The 8376-nt window shown below is 44.2% G+C and overlaps 1 non-coding gene across 1 annotated transcript; it reads left to right on the top strand.

The window, feature by feature from the left end:
- Positions 1–1117: 1117 nt before the first annotated feature.
- trnal-uaa (transfer RNA leucine (anticodon UAA)) lies at positions 1118–1201 on the top strand. Its single transcript has one exon. It is a non-coding gene; the product is annotated as a tRNA-Leu (tRNA).
- The last annotated feature ends 7175 nt before the right edge of the window (positions 1202–8376 follow it).

Here is an 8376-nt window from a genome sequence, read left to right as displayed (position 1 = left end):
CTCTCACATTTCCAGGCAGCGTTCCTACATTTACAGCAGGCTCTCCGCCGATTGACTGAAAATAGAAACAGGAGTAGGCCATTTAACCCTTCGAGCCTGTTCCGGCATTCAGTGAGATCATGTCTGACCTGGATCTTAACTTCACCCACCTGCTTTGACTTCTAATCAATCCCTATCTTGTCTAACAGAAAACTATCGACCTGAGCTTTAAATTATTAATTACATTGGCAAAAGAACGCGAGGTGAGATGAGATTGTTTTATTACTCAGACGATGAGATTGTTTTATTACTCAGAGCGTAGTTATGATCTGGAATTCGCTGTCTGAACTGTTGGTGGAAGCAGATCCGATCGCTGATCCAATAGTCACTTTCAGAAGGGAATTGGATAAATACTTGATGGCGAACAATGTGCAGGGCTGTGGGGAAAGTGCGTCATTCTATGGTTCTATGATGGGACAATGCTCTCCCTCAGTGAGCTTGTGTTTTCACCGGTAAACCTCAGGTCACGGCTTTAATTCTCGTCCGAGCAGGCAGCGACTTTCTCATCTTTAATGTGATGTTTCTCTTTTTCTCGCTCTATGATTCGCTCTATTTCTCTCTGTTTCTGTCGTTCTTACCATCTGTCAGTCTCTCTGTATGTCTCACTCAGTCTCAGTCACTTTCTGTAAGCTTTTCTCATTGGGTCTCTGTTTATCCGTCCAACTATTACTTTCTCGGTCACTCTCCCCATCGCTCCCCCACATCGTTTTACTCTGCACCTTATAATATAACCCTTTAAGCGCTGGCTCAGTTTAGAGCTTGCTGATCCTGGGTGTTTGACCTGCATTTTAACATTCTTCCTTCAAAGGTTTTCAGTGTTGACGGGAGGGTTACATGTTCTGTGGGCTAAAAGCCGAGGGGTTTCTTGTCCAGTTACGAACGGTCAGCGCAATGCGTTACTTGCCCAGCTGCTGTGCTTTTGCAGTTCAGCTTTTCACCGTCTGTAGTTTTAGAAAATGTCTTTATCCTCTCACATTTTCAGATTATGCTGACGCGTAGTTTGCTCTACGCTGAAAACTAAACTTAGTCAGCAAGGGATTTGTCGAATTTTCAAGCACTGCGCGGGTGGGCTTCTGCCACTAGGGTGGCCGAGTGGTTAAGGCGTTGGACTTAAGATTCAATGAGCGTGTGTCTGCGTGGGTTTGAACCCCACTCCTTGGTAGATGCTAAGGCAACGAGGTTGAAAGTAAAACCTAAAGCTATTTTTGGTATGAAAACGCTTATGATCTCTGCAAGGGATGGTGCCATATTTATAATTCACCCTTCAAGACAGCGTTTCTTCATTTACAATTGGTGTACTGAACATAGGAACCGGAGGAGGCCATTCAGCCCCTTGAGCCTGTTCGCCCTTCACTGAATTCCTGTCTGAGCTTTGCCTTAACTCCATCCAGCTGCTTTGGCAACACATCAATTCAACGCATGTGTAGCAAAAACGTACCGATCTCAGATTTACATTATTAGTTGAGCTGGCATATACTGCTATTTTGTGTGAGAGAGTTCCACACTGCTACCAACCTTCATGTGAAGAAATGTATCCTAACTTCTTTCGCGAATGGCCTGCCTCTGATTTTACGATTATGCCCCCTTGTCCTCGGCTCCCCCACCAACGGCCAAAAAAGGTTTCTCTCTATCTAACTTATCAATTCGTTTCAAAATCTTAAAACCTCAATCAAATCCCCACAACCTTCTATATTCCAGGAAATACAAGCCCAGTTTATGTAATCTCTGTTCATATTTTAACCATTGGAGCGCTGGTAACGTTCTGGTGAATGTGCACTGCACTTCCTCTAAGGTCAATCTATCCTTTCTAACAGGCGGTGCCCAGAACGGTACACAGAACTCCAGATGTGGTCTAACCAGGTCGCTGTATAGCTGCAGAATAACTTCCTCTCCTTTATATTCTATTTTTTTGATTATTTTTGTACCTTACTGCTACATTTCAGTGGTCTGTGTACATGGACCCGAAACCCCTTTGGAACTCCACTGTTCCGAACTCTGCACCATGTAATTAATACTCGGATCTACTTTTTAGGTCTAAAATGAATGACGATATACTTACCTGCGTTGTAATCCATCAGCCACTGTTTCGTCCATTCACTTAATCTATCAATATATCTTTGTAATTATATGCTGCTGTCTACACGACTTACCATACCACCAGCCTTTGCATCATCAGCAAACGTGGATATAGGAATTTTCTAAGTCATTAATAACTATAGAAGTATTGTGGAGTATTTTAAACCAACACCTGACACAAGGTTTTCGGATCGATAATCAAGTTGTCTTTGTTACACCAGTGGGGAGACAATCTGCTCTGTCTTAGCCAGACTTCTCCAAATTGGATTAGCAAGCCCTACATTTTTATACATTACAACATATATGTCCAGCTCATTCAAAATTCATTCCTACCACCTGATTTATACATATTCACTGATTGGTTGCCTATGCTGCGTTATATTAAAGTACCACCTTTATTATCGGAAAAGTACATGTCCATTATCCCCCAAGCTGTTGTTGCACCTATGAACTTTGTTTATGCCAGATGGGGTCTCATCAACATTGTACTTCTGACTCATTGTCCTCCTTTCATGCCTCTCTAGGCCTCTTTACTTCCAACTCATTATTTTACTTTCCTGCCAGAACAGAGCTTACATCCTCTAGGCCTCTTATGGTTTCCTCCTCCGACTATTTGCAACTGTCTCTCAGTAACACAGTAAGCAGTTCTACAACTACTGCTTAGGTTATCTCTACTGCCAGTTCAGCAATTTAGAAAAAGCTTACCACTGCAAATATTAGATTATTCTCTTTATTACACCATTCAGTGAAGCTGCCAGCGATGTCAGTTTAACTCATTCCCCACTGCAATCCCCCCTTTTGGTACTTGGCCACTGCCCAAGTTGAACAACATGTATAAGCATTGCTGTGCCTCCTGCCCCATGTGGTGATCAGGCGCTGGCTCAGGAGGCCCTGCATACCCATCATGTGTAGAGCAAACTTGTTTATTCCAGCTCTTTCCGCTTCACTTTAGCTCTTTGTTGGTCCGTTTCTTGTTACAAGTGGTGCATGCTGCTATTCCCCATCATATAGCCATGACTAACTGTACTATCACTAATATATATGGGAAATGATGCGGATCCATGGTTGTATGTTAACATTCATTCCCCAATCCCACAGCTTCTCATACCACGGGAACTCCTGTAGCTCTATCTCTATGACCCTTTCTAATTCCCCAAGGTCCCTTTGCAGCACTATGTATTGTTTCACCATCTTACTTAAATCCTCTTTCAATTCTTGCAGATCCTCTTGCAGGTGGGGCATTGCGGTCCCTACTGCTCCTTCATAATTGACCAACTCTTTCTTTAGACTATCTGGCACATTTAGGTTTATCTCCTCCCTTGAATGTACATACACCAATCTGGTGTGTCCAATTGTGACAGGGATCTTTGGCGTAAAGCAAAAGTTAGGCATTGTGATTGCACATACAAGGTTACTCTATTGGTACTCAGCCTCTGTGGTGGCTGTACAATACTCCACTTCGCCTTTATACCCTGAGCGGGTGTGATGGTGATCAACTTGTGATCAGTCCAACACACACACTCTGTCTTATTATAGGCGCACTCATCTATAGGGCCTTCTCCTACTGGATGTGGGCACACCATAAGCGTGCCTTTCTGTGGCATCCGTTTAGGGAGACGCCTCTCATAGTATCATTCTTCCTGATGGCATAGGTATCAATTGAATAGTATTGGAGGTATGTCTCACCCCTCACTATGCCTATGTTTGTTACCTGGTACTGTGGGTATGGAGCCATGTCTAGTCCCACCACTGGCATCAGGAGTACCATACCTATCATTGCTGTCACTTCTACTTTACATTTTTGTATCACTGGATATACTCTGGTCATCCCTTTGAGGGTACAAGCAGTCAGAGGGCCTGGATTCCGGCTCAGGCCACAGAGCTGTGTGCTGTTAATCCAGTCTGGTACCTCGCCTCGCTGTATCTGTGCCAGATTGTGTTTAACTGTCCGGTGATCCATTGGCCATAGGCTTAACACAAGCCTCTTCCTACCCTGTCTTTTGCCTGTTCCTCATCTCTATGGTTTGTTTTGTTGATAATGCTAGCATGGTCCTCTATAACCTTGATTCCCTTGAGTAACTTCCTTATCGTATGTCCTCCCAACTCTGATCCTTGTCGAACCAAACCAGTTTCCTTCTCTAAAATCTGTTGTATTACCCTTTGTAGTCGTTCCACACTACTTTGGACACCTTGTATATCTAGGGCATTAATGAATTATGTCCCCGTGTTTATTCCCATGGGTATATCGGTTACTAAGCTCCTCTTAATCCTTTGGTGAAATGCAGCATGTCCCCTAACGTCAGTAGCCCCTGTCACATCAGCAGCTTGGTTAATTACATTCTTTATCATATATGCATAGAATTTTCTAATTTTAGTAAACCTGTCAGAATATCCTGGCCATTGTAACATGGTTAAGTTCATTAGTACCGGTACAATTTCGTGTCTCACGCTATCATACAATTGTTCTCCCTCAGTGAATATCACCAGTCCATTTTCAGGCCCAGGCGTCCATTTCGGACACCTCCATTCTTCAGGTATTGTTGTGATTGGGGGTGTTGTTGTTTCTAGGGTTAACCCTTGCGGTGTGGTCCTTGTTGTTGTTGGTTGAGGTGTTGTAATGCCGTGTACAATAGTCCATCTTATATCATTTTCCGCGCAGCTCAGGACATATCCTCTCCCTACTTGAGCCAACATCTGCCAGTGTCTATTACATTCTACCATATTGCTGGCATTTTTTCATTCTACAGGGTCCGCATGGTTGTTGATCCAAGTTCACCCAGGTACCGTTACACCTGTAACATCATTTTCCTTGTTTTTCACACCCCTAACTGTGTGATATGATGAAGCCTCCATGAAGTCGCCATTATGGGATCTCAACCTGCAGTCCATTTCTTCCAGCCCGTTACTTGTACTTATAAATGCTGTCATCAGGGTAGTTATGACAATCCATCTTACGGGATCCATGTTTATCTGTAATTTAAACAGAGGTCTGGTTGTCACCAGAGGTAGCTCATCTCTGGTGTTTATTCCATTGTTTCTGTGGGACTTAAGATCAGATGGGTTATTGTTGTACCGGTTTAGCTGTGTCCAATGTTTCCATCTATCCTTTCCCCTCATATGTATACATGCGCACATATCGCTGGTCATGATAACCTCAAATGTTCTGGTCCATCTAGGTGAGAATCCCGATCTCTCTGGCAATATTTTAATAACTACCTGCTCGCCTACCTTGGGTAGGTGCTCCGAGGACCGCTACTTTTGTGTATTTTTATCTCTGATGTCTTGTTGTTCTTTAACTTCTTGTTAGAGCACTTTCAATTGATTATCCAATGTTTGTACGTACTTCATATTTTTATTGTTTAATGGTCCTAGCCCCTCGCTACCAGATGCTAATACATCCGGCAGACACATTGCTTGTCCACTCATGCGTTCATATGGTGTCAGTCCGGTCATCCTGTTTGAGTTGGCTCGCAGCCTCATCAGGATACATGGAAGGACATCCACCCACCCCTGTCCAGTTTCGGCTATGGCCTTGCTTAAGGCTGTTTTCAGGGTTCTGTCCATTCGCTCTACCATGCCTGAGCTTTGCGGATGGTAGGGGATTTGGAACTTCTGTCTTACCCCCAGTAACTTACAAGTTTCTTTCATTACCTTTCCCGTAAAGTGGGTACCTTGATCTGAACCTATTTGCAATGGGACCCCCATCTCGGTATCACGTCATATGCAAATATTCGGGCCACAGTCTGAGCACTACAGTAGGGAATGCTTCCACCCAACTTGTAAACTGGTCTATGATCACTAATCAGTATTTCTTCCCTCTACTGTGAGGTAGGTTTCCAGTAAAGTTTAATTGGAGGTTTTCCCAGGGGCCTTTGTGTCGTGGCTGGTGGGCTATTCCAACCTTTATGGGCCTACCTGGGTTGTGTTGTCCACAGATGATGCAGCGTCTGCAGTATCTTGCCACATCTTTTCCCACTCCACTCCACCACCAATCTGTACTTAGCCTACCTATCATGCCATTCCACCCCCCATGGTCTGGCTCATGGTACATTTTCAACAAGTTCCCCTGTGATCCTTTTTCCATATTCCATCTCTACCTTTGGCTGCGCCTCTCTTGATCCACTGCTCCTGCTCCTCCATTTCGGTCTCCTCTTGGATTCTTTTAAGGTTCACTTCCTCTGCTGTTATTCTATCTGCAGCTATTGGTGTAGGGATCTCTGTGTCCGCTGCTGTTCTTGCTGCCTGATCAGCTAGCATATTTCCTTTTTGTTGCTCACTCACTACCTTGCGGTGTGCCTTTATTTTAATCACTGCTCCCTCTTCTGCTCCTTTTACCGCTTCTACTAGGTCTCTCACTACTTCCTCATGCTGCATTTGTCCGCCTCCAGAGGTTACATATCCTCTCCTATTCCATGCTATCATATAATCATTCACTACCCCAAATGCATATCTACTGTCTGTGTATATATTTACTCGTTTTCCTTTTGCCAATTTCAATGCTTCCGTGAGAGTCACTAGTTCTGATCTGTCTGGTTTACCTACCGGCCAAATTGGTGAGTTTGTGGTTGCTGTGGTTTCTTTTAACACTCCCTGTTTCAGTAACTCGATTATTATCCTGAATACGGCCTCTTTGGCTGCTGGTTTTATCGGGTATTGTCTGTGCGCCTTGTGCTCCGGTCTGGGTATCATGATAGGGTTAATTGTAGTTAGTCCACAGTCCTGTTTAGAGGTGACCCATACTCCTTCCACCGCCTGGCATAGGACTCCCCATATTCCATATTGTTCCCAATCCCTTTACTACCGATCTTTATCATATAACTGGCCATAATCCTGGCTTCAAATTTATCATCACTTACGCGCTTTCATAATACAGTCTTATTTCATACATCTGTCACATGGTCCAGTTCATTTGTTTTATCCACTCCTAAGATTGTTCCCTCTGGCTTATCACATGACCATAACTGGAATGGGAGAAAAATTCCTCCTAGTTCCAATAATTGTGTCCCGTTTTTGTAAGCGCGATTGCTCTTCCCGCCCACTCCTTGTATCTTTATAGAGGTTTTGAGGTTTGTGTGTGCGGGAGGTCCAAATTGGTTATAGACACCGATGCCCCTGTGTCAACTAACATATAGCACTGCTGGCCCCATAACAGTGCTGTTAGCTCCAGACGGGGATCGGTGCCTGTACCGAGGGCCGATGACACCTAGCGGGACTGTGACAGGGTTTTGATTAGTTCGATCAATTGAATCTTATTCATATTGGCCTCGCCCGTTATCTGCTCGCTACACGCTGCCTCTTGTTGTCTTGAGCCTTGACCTTCCTTCCCCCCTCCCTTGGACCAAGAGTCTCGCTGTTCGTGTCCAGGTTTATTACAGTTTTTACATCTCCTTCCTGTGTCTTTCCTAGTTAATGTGCAATGATAACTCTTGTGCCCAAGCCTATTGCATTTTATACAGACTTCCATCTCCTTTACTGCAGCTATCTGTTCCTCCAAGGCAGCCACCTTAACTTTCTGCTGGTTGTCTACCTCAGTCGCCCTTCTGATCAATTCATCAAACGTCTGTATGGTGACCAATCCAATTTGTACTATGGCCTGATGGGCACGACTCAGTCCTTGTACATTTTCAAAAATGCCAAATTGTCTCGTTGTGGTGCTATTATACTGGAGTGGGCTACAAAACTAGTCCACTTCCGTTCTCCATAATCATGGGTTGACACCCCTTTCCTCTGACTAATTCCCATGACTAGTCCCCAGTTTACTGGTACTAATCCTAAAACTTGTGTAACAGCGGTCCTAAAAGCTGTATAATCCACATCTCATTGCTGGTTTAGAGGGGCTACATCTTGACACCATGTCCCCTCCCTATATTGTTGAGGTAATTGACCCAACATATCTTCGCTCATTTTTGCCCTCCCTAGTCCATCAACATCCCGGTTGTGGAAGTTGTGACATATTCTCATTTCTCTTAGTTTCTGCCAGAATATGGCAATACTCTGTCGGAGCTTTAGTTCCGGCAGAATTTGAAGCAACTTTAATTTATCTCCTGTGGAGAAAGATACATAAGTGATTTATACCTGAACTGGTACTGCTGGGATCGCTACGGTGCCTGGGGGTGCCCCTACAAGTATAGGCACCGCCGGGGTGACCGGAATAAATTCCACCTTAATAGGTGCCACTTTTATGTCGTCATATGGGGGCGAGATTTTCCCATCATTATAGTCGGGGTCATGTTCAGCAACTTTTCGGCTCAGCGCATCCCA

Source organism: Somniosus microcephalus, unplaced genomic scaffold, assembly GCF_052327205.1.
Source record: "Somniosus microcephalus isolate GS21.2 unplaced genomic scaffold, FLI_Smic_1.0 unresolved_chr1, whole genome shotgun sequence".
Classification (NCBI taxonomy): domain Eukaryota; kingdom Metazoa; phylum Chordata; class Chondrichthyes; order Squaliformes; family Somniosidae; genus Somniosus; species Somniosus microcephalus.
This window is presented reverse-complemented; position numbering and strand designations above follow the sequence as displayed.